Here is a 13,182-nt window from a genome sequence, read left to right on the forward strand (position 1 = left end):
TCAACTCCTTCACATCCTGGAGCCCCACTAAGGTTTTGGTGGTGTTTGTTTATTTTTTTAACTGTCAAGGTGACATCCCTGGAGATTTTTTTTGATGCATTGGCCCCTCCAAAGAAGTCCATCATTTGGTACACTGAAAAACAGTCTGAAACCAACAGAGACCATGCTCAGAATGGTGGTAGATAATACAGTCCTTTAAATGAAGTAGTTGTACAGCCATGTGGTTAATAAGAATGTTGAAGAAAATACAGTTTAATAGCTTGAATTACTATGCTCTAATCAGCAAGAAGGAGGAAAAGGTTACTGACCAAATAACCACATAGATTGGCTTGCCAAGGCCTAGTAGGAATTTTGAGAGTAGCTGGCTAACATAAGCAGTGAGGCAACAGTGACTGCTGAAGTGGTTACCCTGGCCACCACCAGTTGGTCTGTGGAGATACCATCTGGCCTTAACACTACGCAGCACTCATCTTGACCATAAATAGGTTTTATGTGTAAAATTATCGCATTCTTTTATTCCTACTTATTTTTATAAAGGTTCTTAGTTTTGAATTTAAATAAAATTATATCGCTCGTGTCGTTTGTCATTGTTCCTGCATTTTGTGTGTCTGTCTTTTCCCAGTAAGATTGTGACCCCCTTGTGGAACTGGGATTGTGTCCGAACTGATTATCTTCAAAATTTCTGCTGGACGGCATTTTCTCCTAAATGCTTTTAGATGTCAACATCGCAAGATGTATCAGCAAGTATGATGTTGCATTAACAAAGCTGAAGCATTAGCTCTGAAGGTGAAATAGAGTCAATCTAGAGATCACAGGTACTAAGGAAATGACCAGAGTTCAGCTGCCATCATGCAATCATCTGATTAGGAATAATAATGGTAATTGTGTTTTTGGTTAAATGCTTACTATGTGTCAAGCACTGTGCTAACTGCTGGGGTAGATACACGGTCCCTGTCCTGCACAGTTCTCACAGTCTGAGGGAGATATTTCATCCCCATTTTACAGATTAAGAAACGAAGTCACAGAGAAGGTAAGTCACTTGCCAAAGGTCACACAGCAGGCAAGTGTCAAAGCTAAAATTAGAATCCAGGTCTTCTGATTTCCGGCCTGTGGTTTCCCCCTAAACTATGTTTCTGGATGCCCAAGATGACCTTTTATGTAGAACTCAGCACTTAAAAACACTCCATTAGTGGCCAGAGGAAATGCTACAAAGAAATACTCAAGGATAACCTGAAAATGTGGTCCATTACGTTACAGTTTGGAACTTGCAGTATGAAACAGGTTTTCCTGGCATCAGATTTGTACTTTGAATACTCAGCATTTTAAAATGAGTGCATCAGTGAAGGAGTAATAAATAAAAATGGAAAAGTACTATTATCTAGGCACTGGCTATGTGCCAAGCACTGTTCTATGCCCCAAATTAGATACAATCATATCACAGTCCCTGGTCCCATGAAGGGGGTTCCAGTTTAAGAGAGAGAGAGACAAGATAGTTAATCCCCAATTTACAGATAAGAACACTGAGGCAAGGAGAAGTTAAGTGATTTGCCCAAGGTCACATACTGGGCAAGTTAAGGAGCCTGACTCCTAGCCCAGTGGAGGTCATTAGGCACTGCTTTTCAATAATTAACATAATAATCATTATAATATATTCATAAGCTCCTGACTACATGTTAACAACACAGCTAATTCATTTTAGCAGCAGTGAACAGATACAGTATTCTCTACAATTTTCTGAGGGGAAATCAATCTGAGCACAGTATTAGTAGCTAGGATATGCCCATGGGACATTCAAGGTTTTGAAAATGATGGTAAGGTCCACCCACTCTTCCTTTTTCTCACTTGTATCAGGTGTGGACTGGCCTACTGGGAAAAGATCCTGGTGGCCAGAGCCCTGTGGACTTATGGAGGCAAAAATTTGACTTCCCAGAACTCAAGGAAGCTTCCATAAACTGAAGGGGTTGCCTGTTTGATCTAGTTAGAAGAGATCATTCTTCCTCTTGCAATTATGTCCAGATTTCCAGGTATTTTACAGTTTCCCACCTACTTACCCACTCAACTCTCATCTTTTCCTCATTTATCCACTGATCGTCTCTCTGTTGCACCTGTAAGAGTTGCATTCTCACTATCCAACTATTTGCTTGAGGCTTCGAGTCTGTCAGTTTATTTCTTTTTTACAATGACTCTGCCTTGGCCTAAAGCTGTCTGACTGTGTATGTCTCTGCACCTCTGTCAGATACTCATCCAGTTAATCAATCAATGGTACTTACTGAGCACTTCCTGCATACAGAGTGTTGTACTAAGCCCAATAATTCCACCCCCTTCATGAAACATTAACTGTGAAACTTCAATCTTGTCTCCTTCCTTCCCAATCTGTGCAGATAGAAACTTGTCAGCTTCACCAAGTGTATCCCAACTTTGCTCCTCTCTCTTCCCATTCATTCTTCACACTTCCTCCCTCTCTTTTTCATAAAGATCCAATTCTACTAGGCCTATCTGGGAACTTGTTGCCAACTTGTACTTCCGAAGCGTTTAGTACACTGCTCTGCACACAGTAAGCGCTCAATAAATACGATTGAATGAATGAATGATACCAACACCACTGTCTCCTCTATTCCAGCTACATCTGTGGCTGGCAATTCTCAGTTTCTGGGGTTGTCAAGTTAGGAGTCAGGTCCAGATCTGAGTGGGATAACGAGAAAGTAGGCAGTTGTGGTGGTGGAAGAGGGGAGTCTGTCTCTATGGTAATTCTCTATCTCTTTGTCTGTTTGAATAAGACTGTCCCTCTGTCTTGGTTGATTTGTCTCAGTCTGTGGATGTGGTTAACTTCTGTTTGGTGCTTCTGTTTATCTGATAATGTGCTACTTCTATTTTCTCTGACCTCCAAGTTCCTCCTTAAAGGTCCGTCTACCTTAACAGAGTTTTCTTTGTTTTCCCTCCCACATCCACTGCTTTTTGCTTTTCCTCTGGCTTTCTCCTGCTACTGCATAACTGCACAGCTGATCATTCCTGGAAACCTCCTTTCGCCTTTCCCCCTCCCCTGTTCTTTTTCCTCCTGCTCCTTGATCTATAGTTTCATTTTTTTTTTGTTTTTGTTCTCTATCATTCTTGACATGTACAACAAAAACTGCCTACAACCAGACGGAGAGCATATGGAAAACGACTACATTAGATGGAAAAGACGGGGCAAGTGTAAGGTTATTTTCTCACAATTTTCATTTGATATACACATTTGCTAATTGTATGAAGTTTAGAAAGAAAATCATTTGTTCCTTTTTTGTTTTATTTTAAAGCAACCTTTGTACCAAATGCAAAATTAAAAGAATGCATGCAGCCAGATACCTAATGTCACACTCTATGATACAGTTTTAACATTTCACGGCTTGGGCAAAGAATATATTAGGAAAGACTAAAACCTCAGAAGCACATCAAGGCACCTACAGTGATAACAGATTTCAGTAATAGTAACAGTATTCATTAATGTGTTTACTGTGTGGAAAGCACTGTACTAAGCGCTGGGAGAGAATACATAGGTGGGAATTAGTTTCTGAGATGATCATCTATACATGCAGGGTCTTAAGGAAATGTTCATGCCTTGGGAGGTCACTGTGAATGCCGATGTAAATTCAGGCAGCTAATGTATCTAACGAAAATCTGGCAAGATTTCCAGCCCTGTATGTCAGAGAGGTGGGAAAATGAACAAAATCAGCTTTGCTTTCTAGATTCCTGGCAATACTTCAGGCTTTCCTGACATACAGAGAATGGCTGTTTTCAGTGTGGGTCTAGAGACCCTGTTTCATAAAACTTACAAGAGGGAAGGCTTTTGTTCTTCAGTAAAGCAAGTGGATAGAGTTCCAGTAAATCTGTAAATGAGGGGATGAAAATTTAGACTGAAGCTGCTGCTCTACAACAGTTGGTCTCCACAAGTGCTTTATTGTTCTCCCTACCTTAAGCCTTTCTTCTTCTAGTCTATCTATTCTTCCTATAACTCCTTTTAATGGTACTAGGAAGATGGAGAAGCAGCGTGGTATAGTGGCTAGACCACGGGGCTGGGAGTCAGAGGTTGTGGGTTCTAATCCCGGCTCCGCCATTTGTCAGCTGTGTGAATTTGGGCAAGTCACTTCACTTCTCTGTGCCTCAGTTCCCTCGTCTGTCAAATGGGGATTAAGACTGTGAGCCCCGGGACAATCTGACAACTTTGTATCTAACAGCGTTTAGAAAAATGCTCGGCACATAGTAAGCGCTTAGCAAATACCAGCATTATTATTATTATGATGATGATCACAGTTTATGGATGGGGATTTTCCTGTTTGGGAAATTCCTCAAGGATTGGCCATCTTCGAGCCCACTTTTCTAAGCTAGTCGACTTTTCCCTTTCTGAAATGTATTTAGTTTCATCACTGTTTAGAGAAGGGGGCGATGGGGGGCGGGGGGCAGCTGGAGGAGAAAGGGTTGGACATCAGGAGTGGAGCAGTCAGGGGCTTAGAGAGGTGTAGTCTGCATTTTCAGGAATCCTCTCTTCTCATCCTCTCCATAGGAACCCCCAACTGGGCTCTGGACCCCACTTCTCTCCTCATTTCTGAGGGGGCTGAGGATGGAGCAGGGATCTGGTCTAGGACAAGTGGCAGTGAGAGTAACTGTCTCTACTCTCGGCCACATCGAAACTGCTTCCCATCCTGTTTCTCCCTTCTGTTTCTATCTCTTTCACTCTGCCTCTGTCTCTATCTACCTTTTTCATAATCTTGAAACTCTAACCATTCCTCTATGGAATTTCCACACCCAGAAGCCTGACACTCCCTCCACTCCCCTGCTTTGAGCTTCAGATCCCATGGTCTCTTTAATTATGCTACTTGAGGGCAGAGATCATGCATATTAAAGCACATACTCAAGTGCAAAGTTCAGGGCTCTCTGCAAACAGTGAGTACTCAATAGGAATTTATAAAGAACACTTAAAGCAGAAAGTGAGAGGGAATAAACCCTTGGAAGGCCCACTGTCAGAGCAGATTTGGCTCAGAATCAGTTGGGATGGGAGATTTTGCTACTGCTAACCCCACACTCTCCATTCAATCAATCAATGGCATTTCTTGAGTATTTATTGTATGCAGAGCACTGTACTAACCACTTGGAAGAGTACAATACAATATTGGGTAGTAGACAAGATCCTTGCCTATAGGCAGAACACTATATTAAGCATTATGAGAAGCAGTGTGGCTCAGTGGAAAGAACCCAGGCTTTGGATTCAAATGGGTTCAAATCCTGCTCCTCCACTTAGCTGTGTGACTTTGGGCAAGTCACTTCACTTCTCTGGGCCTCAATTACCTCATCTGTAAAATGGGGATTAAAACTGTGAGCCCCACGTGGGACACCCTGATCGCCTTGTAACCTCCCAAGTGCTTAGAACAGTGCTTTGCACTAGTAAGCACTGAATAAATGCCATTATTATTATTATTACTTGGAAAAGTACAAGGGAGTTCGTAGACATGATCCCTGCCCTCAAAGCACAGGTTTCCCACTCTTCCTCCCCAAACCCTCTAGCCCTTCTGAAGGGAGAAAATCCCCAAAATCAGATATGTTAGAGAACCAGAAATAATAAAAGCTAAAAGAAATTGATGCAATAATGGAAAAGAAATCAAAACTGAAACTGCATATCAGGAACATTTTCTCACAGAGTTATCTAGGCTCTGGAAACTAGTCAATAGACTTCTGTAAGCCTATCACTAGAATCATTTTGAAATTAGAATAGACAAAATATTCAGCAGTTAACCTAGGGAGCAGCTTGCATTGGGAGAGGGAGAGACTGGATGTGACCTAATAGGGTCTTTTCCATCTCTTACTACAGTGATTCTATTATCCTTGGTCCATCTATTTGATAACCCACTTTTCAACAGATTGTATTACATTACCAATGAAATTTCATTTGAGTAGTAAAAATCAGGAGCTTCTTACAGGTGTTGGCATGTATAGATTAGGCATTTTAGCCCTGAACTGCAAACATGAAAGGCATACATGAAAGAAGCATTACTGGAAAACAATAGTTTCCAAAGGGAATTTTGGAACTTCTCAAGTGGAGTTTGGGTGCAGGGGTTGGAGCAGGAAGAAACCGATTGGGAGTCATGCAATCGGAAGTTTTAATGAGCAGTTGGGAGATTGTGGGCGGGGAAGCGGTTGGAGAGGGCAGGGCAGGGGAAGAAAGTGGAATTAACACAAAGTTCACCAGGTGGATATGTGAGGCTGGCAGGAGGGAACACAATGGAAAATCATGTCCAGCCTAAAGCTACTGGAAATAAAATACTCCCCTCTGATGTACAGATTATATCATTTAATGGTAAACTTGTTTAAGTTCTGTGGTGTGACAATCATAAATCCAACATAACAATAACCCTGTCTGCAAACTATCCAGTTATATCTGTGGAGAAGTACTGTGGCTTCATGGAAAGAGGATGGGCTTGGGAGTCAGAGGTCATGGGTTCTAATCCCAGCTCTGCCACTCGTCAGCTGTGTGACTTTGGGCAAGTCACAAGTTCTCTGTGCCTCAGTTACTTCATCTGCAAAATGAGGATTAAGACTGTTGGCCCCACGTGGGACACCCTGATTACCTTGAACATACCCCCAGAGCTTAGAAGAGTACTTGGCACATAGTAAGCACTCAACAAATACTAACGTTATTATTTGTGGGAAAATATGCTCTGTCTGGGCCAGAATGTTGATTAATCTCATATCATGGTCAATGAGACCAGTGTGGCTTACTGATGCTGTGAACACTATCTCGTTTCTTGTGTTAATGTAACAACCACACTTTATAAATGCAGGTCACATTGCCAGGAGCAATCATCAGAGTAATGGTGGTATTTGTTAAGCACTTTGTGCCAGACACTATGGTAAATGATGGGATAGACACAGCAATGTTCCACATGAGTCTCACAGTCTAAGAAGGAAGGCTAACAGATATTGAATTTCCATTTAACAGAAAAGAAAACTGAGGTGCAAAGAAGGTAACTGACCTGCCTTGGGTCACCGAGTAGGCAAATCCTAATCCTCCTTAACCTCTCAGCTGCCTTCGACACTGTGGACCAGCCCCTTCTCCTCAACATGCTATCCAACCTTGTCTTCACAGACTCTGTCCTCTCCTGGTTCTCCTCATCTCTCCGGCCGTTCATTCTCAGTCTCCTTTGTGGGCTCCTCCTCCCCCTGCCATCCCCTTAATGTAGGGGTTCCTCAAGGGTCAGTTCTTGGTCCCCTGCTGTTCTCTATCTACACTCACTCCCTTGGTGAACTCATTCGCTCCCACTGCTTCAACTATCATCTCTACGCTGATGACACCCAAATCTACACCTCTGCCCTTGCTCTCTCTCCCTCCCTTCAGGCTCGTGTCTCCTCCTGCCTTCAAGACATCTCCATCTGGATGTCTGCCTGCCATCTAAAACTCAATATGTCCAAGACTGAACTCCTTATCTTCCCTCCCAAACCTTTCCCTCTCCCTGACTTTCCCATCACTGTTGATGGCACTACCATCCTTCCCGTCTCACAAGCCCGCAACCTGGTTTCATCCTCGACTTGGCTCTCTCATTCACTCCTCACATCCAATCTGTCACCAAAACCTGCCGGTCTCACCTCCGCAACATCGCCAAGGTCGCCCTTTCCTCTCCATCCAAACCGCTACCCCACTGGTTCAATCTCTCATCCTATCCCGACTGGATTACTGCATCAGTCTCCTCTCTGATCTCCCATCCTCCTGTCTCTTCCCACTTCAGTCTATACTTCACACTGCTGCCGGGATCATCTTTGTTCAGAAACGCTTTGGGCATGTTACTCCCCTCCTCAAAAATCTCCAGGGGCTACCAATCAACCTACGCATCAGGCAGAAACTCCTCACCCTTGGCTTCAAGGCTGTGTCCATCACCTCACCCCCTCCTACCTCCCCTCCCTTCTGTCCTTCTCCAGCCCAGCCCACACCCTCCACTCCTCTGCCACCGCTAACCTCCTCATGGGCCTCGTTCTCGCCTGTCCCGCCATCAACCCCCGGCCCACGTCCTCCCCCTGGCCTGGAATGCCCTCCCTCCCCCATCTGCCAAGCTAGCTCTCTTCCTCCCTTCAAGGCCCTACTGAGAGCTCACCTCCTCCAGGAGGCCTTCCCACACTGAGCCCCCTCCTTTCTCTCCCCCTCCTCCCCCTCTCCATCCCCCCCACCTTACCTCCTTCCCTTCCCCACAGCACCTGTATATATGTATATATGTTTGCACATATTACTCTATTTATTTTACTTGTACATATCTATTCTATTTATTTTATCTTGTTAATATGTTTTGTTTTGTTCTCTGTCTCCCTCTTCTAGACTGTGAGCCCACTGTTGGGTAGGGACCATCTCTATGTGTTGCCAACTTGTACTTCCCAAGCACTTAGTACAGTGCTCTGCACACAGTAAGTGCTCCATAAATATGATTGATTAAGCGCTTACTATGTGCAAAGCATTGTTCTAAGCGCTAAGGGGGTACAAGGTGATCAGGGTGTCCCACGTGGGGTTCACAGTCTTAATCCCCATTTTATAGATGAGGGAACTGAGGCTCAGAGAAGCTATGTGACTTGCCCAAGGTCACACAGCAGACTATATGTTTCTAAACACCTTATTACAAACAGTTCATCTAAAGCAAGGGGCTTTTATTCTTGCAAGACCTAACCTAGTCTGCTCACAAGCCATTCATGCAGGCACTGTAGTGTTATGTAGCAATGTTCTAATCAAAATGTTTATTGAAGCTCAGACACTGTGGTAGGACTAGAGTATTCTGCATAATGAATATGTGCATGGAAAGGTAGACAAGGTAGCAAAAGAGATGGTTGGGAAGTCCAGGATGTGGAAGCACTCCCGGGGAAAAAAACTTGTCCTGGAATGAGATTAATTCCTGTCCCAGAGGGTCGCCTGAAGCGAAGCAGTGTGGCTCAGTGGAAAGAGCAAGGGCTTTGGAGTCAGAGGTTATTCGTTCATTCATTCATTCAGTCGTATTTATTGAGCACTTACTGTGTGCAGAGCACTGTACCAAGCGCTTGGGAAGTACAAGTTGGCAACATATAGAGATGGTCCCTATCCAACAGCGGTCTCACAGTTTAGAGGGGGGAGAAAGACAACAAAACAAAGCATGTGGACAGGTGTCAAGTCATCAGAATAAATAGAAGTAAAGCTAGATGCACACCATTAACAAAATAAATAGAATAGTAAATATGTACAAGTAAAATAGAGTAATTAATCTGTACAAACATATATACAGGTGCTGTGGGGAGGGGAAGGAGGTGGGGAGGGGAAGGAGGTGGGGAGGAAAGAGGGGGTATTCCAGCTCTGCCAATTGTCAGCTGTGTGACTTTGGGCAAGTCACTTAACCTCTGTGTGACTCAGTTACCTTATCTGTAAAATAGGGATTAAGACTGTAAGCCCCCTGTGGGACAACCTGATCACCTTGTAACCTCTCCAGCACTTAGAACAGTGCTTTGCACATAGTAAGCCCTTAATAAATGTCATTATTATTATTATTATTACTGAAATTTATGCCCTGAGAGTGTTTCTTCAGGTAACATTTTCCCTGATTCTTTCATCATCCTGTGAAGATTATATAACTATCAGAAAAGTATTATTATATGCTTAATGCTTATGCTTATATGCTTGTCTCCCCCTTTTAGACTGTGAGCCCACTGTTGGGTAGGGACTGTCTCTATGTGTTGCCAATTTGTACTTCCCAAGCGCTTAGTACAGTGCTCTGCACATAGTAAGCGCTCAATAAATACGATTGATTGATTGATTGATTAATGTATCAAAAACTGTTCTAAGCACTGGGATAAATACAAGGTAATGAGATTGGACTCAGTGTATGACCCACATGGGGCTCACAGCCTTCATTCCCATTTCACAGTTGAGAAAACTGGGGTTCATATCTGGGATTAGAACTCAAGTCCTCTGAATTCCAGTTCTGTGCTCTCTCCACTAGACCATGCTGCATCTTGAAACCTGGGAGTAGACCATGAAGTGAATGAAAGTTCCAAAAAATTATAGCAGTCACCTAGTTTATTTAAAATACTTCACGTAAAGTTTATCACAACAGCATCTAAAAGGCAGCTGATGGCACTGGACCACATTGGGCAATTATTAGAAAGAAATCACAGCAAGAAATGATGGTGATTCTAGGTTGTAAAGATGTATGTTCCTTTAATCTGCCACTTCTGAAGGCATTATACCACTTCATGAAAGCAGGGATGCTTCTTCTTAGCAAATAAACTACTTGTACAAAATTTTCTCACCAGACAACTGTTTCATTAGTTACAGTGGAGAAAAAACAAATATGTACATATGTATATGTACATATTTATTATATATAATATATATGTATACACACACACTCACATTATGTATATGTGTGTATACTGCTGCTCTTTCCTAAAACAAAGAGCAGGGTGTGGGAGGAGAAAAACCATTCAGTAGTACTTTGGATACTTTAAAAATGGTTTTGTTCCGGCTAAGGAGCAGATGCATTTGAAAGGGATGAACTGGTCACTTAGAACTAGAGCACATATGAAGTCTTATTGCATTAAAGCAGATATAGCTATATTCCATATTTATATTTCACTAATTTTGAATTTGAATATCAGTGAAAATAATAATTTAGGAATAGAGGTTGGTGGAGAATATGGTAAACTTTAAGTAATTTGCACCTGGAACCGCTGAATCAAAACCGAATTTTAAATGAGGAATGTAACACTGCTTATAATTAGCACATTAAAGCCCATTAATTATAACATTTTAAATCAGATTAAATTTTACTTGAAATTACTTGTAAATGGCAAAATATAGAAAAAAATAAACACTGAAAGTGCAGTAATTTTGGCCCAATTACTATTTTTATGGAAAAAAAAGATTTCTAGTTTCTAGCTTTACCTTTGAACTGGCAGCATTTGGAAATGGCCACAGAGTTAAAGAGATTACAATACATGATAATTTAAAGGTGAATGTAAATGTAACCTACAGTTTCAATAATGTTTAAGTCACCTAAATCATCAAAGCATTCTCAAACAATTGTTTCATTTCTGATTAACATCTTAGTTCTTCTTAGTACTAGGATCTTAGTTCTTTTTAGTACTAGGATCCCTTAAACATTTTCACATTGTTTAATCTCTGTTTTGTCCTCACAGCACCACTGTGAGGTCGAGAGGTGGGTATTATCTTTATTTTCCGACTTGAGAAACTGAAGCATATGGGGGTAAATGACTTGTCTAAGGTCACACAGAAGAAATGTAACAGATCCAAAATTTGAGTGGGGATTTGATTCCTGTTTTCTCTCCTACTTAGGATGTGAGCCCCACGTGGGACAACCTGATCACCTTGTATCCTTCCCCAGCGCTTAGAACAGTGCTTTCAACATAGTAAATGCTTAACAAATGTCATTGTTATTATTATTATTATTATTATTATTATTATTATTATGTGAACTCTATGTGGGACCTGATTATCTTGCATCGACCCCAGGGCTTAGTACAGTGCTTGACCTGGAGCAAGTGTTTAACAAAAACCAACCACTGTTAGTTTGTAGCTGATAAAATTTGAGGGTTTTGCCAAAATCTAATGTTAACAAAGCAATTACAATTACTGATGATCACCACAAATTGTTTTAAAAGTATTCCTTTTTCCTCTCCTCCCCCGCCCCACCCTACCTCCTTTCCCTCCCCACAGCACTTGTATATATTTGTACAGATTTATTACTCTATTTTACTTGTACGTACTTACTATTCTATTTATTTTGTTAATGATGTGCATATAGCTATAATTCTATTTATTCTGACGATTTTGACACCTGTCTAAATGTTTTGTTTTGTCTTTCTCCCCTTTCTACACTGTGAGCCATTGTTGGGTAGGGACCATCTCTATATGTTGCCAACTTGCACTTCTCAAGCGCTTAGTACAGTGCTCTGCACACAGTAAGCACTCAATAAATACGATTGAATGAATGAATGAATGAATTTAAGGCAGAAGTAAACCAACTTGTGTCCAAGTCTGCATAATATTGTCTATAGCTTTCTATAAACAAAATAGCTTCTGTTAAAGCTCCTTCTCATTAGCACAGTATGAAGGGCTCCTTTGCTTTGGAACTGCCTGAAATTAAACCAATTAATTATATCACAGGATGGAATGATAATTCTATCACTGCTTTGAAGGAGAATATTAAAAATGTGTGAATTTCAGGAGCAAGATGGTTTAATTTTCACTTCAGCAACCTACTGTGTTTCCTCCAAGCTCAGACCCTTTTCACCTAACAATATTTCAGCCTGCTTTTTCCACATTAAATGAGTCCTGGACAGGACTCGCTTCATGGTTTTCACAAGAGCTGCGGTGGATGAGTACAAAACAGGTGTCCACTTTTTTCTTAAGGACAGGAGAGACAGGACTAAAAACCTACAGGGATTTAATGAAAAGTTTATACAGTTTCACACTTTATTAGATTGCATTTATTTTAAAAGTACTAAGTGTGCAGATTTTCTATTCCTTTGGAAGCTGTCACTAGTGCTAACCAATGATTTGCGCTGGGTGTGTTCTGGATTGAAAAACTAAAGAGCCACGACTTTAAGTTTAGTAAAGTATGCGTGGGTTTGTACTCTTTCATAACTGGTCTTTAGGAGATTAGCTACATATACAATCATCTTCATGAGCTATGAAAGAAAAGATCCTTTATTTAAGCATAACTATTTTTCAGAAATCTATCTTTTGATCTCTGGATATCTCCCCCTGCTATGGGATACAGTGTGACTAAGTAGAAAAAGCAGGCAACTCGGAGTCAAGAATCCTAGGTTCTCGTCCTGGCTCTGCCATGTGCCTGCTGTGTGACCTTGGGAAATTCACTTAACTTCTCCAGACTTCAGTTTCCTCATCTATCTTCCCACCCAAATCCTGTCCTCCCCTGACTTTCCCATCACTGCAGATGGCACCACAAGCCTGTTACCTTGGTGTTATCCTTGACTCCTCTCTCATTCAACCCACACATTCAATCCATCACTAAATACTTTAGGTTTGACCTTCACAACATTTCTAAAATCTCTCTTTTCCTCTCCATCCAAACTGCTACCAAGTTTATACAATCATTTATCCTATCCTCCCTTGATTACTGTATCAGCCTCCTTGCTGGCCTCCCAGCCTCCTGTCTCTCCTCACTC

The 13,182-nt window shown here is 41.7% G+C and overlaps 1 long non-coding RNA gene across 1 annotated transcript in view; it reads left to right on the forward strand.

Moving 5' to 3' along the window:
* The first annotated feature begins 3,038 nt into the window (after nucleotides 1-3,038).
* LOC119939588 overlaps nucleotides 3,039-13,182 on the forward strand; it is a 35,293-nt gene continuing 25,149 nt past the window's right edge. Inside the window, exon 1 of the long non-coding RNA XR_005454681.1 lies at nucleotides 3,039-3,192. This is a non-coding gene — a long non-coding RNA (uncharacterized LOC119939588). The remainder of the gene's footprint in view (nucleotides 3,193-13,182) is intronic.

This window comes from Tachyglossus aculeatus, chromosome 17, assembly GCF_015852505.1.
Source record: "Tachyglossus aculeatus isolate mTacAcu1 chromosome 17, mTacAcu1.pri, whole genome shotgun sequence".
Taxonomy (NCBI): Eukaryota; Metazoa; Chordata; class Mammalia; order Monotremata; family Tachyglossidae; genus Tachyglossus; species Tachyglossus aculeatus.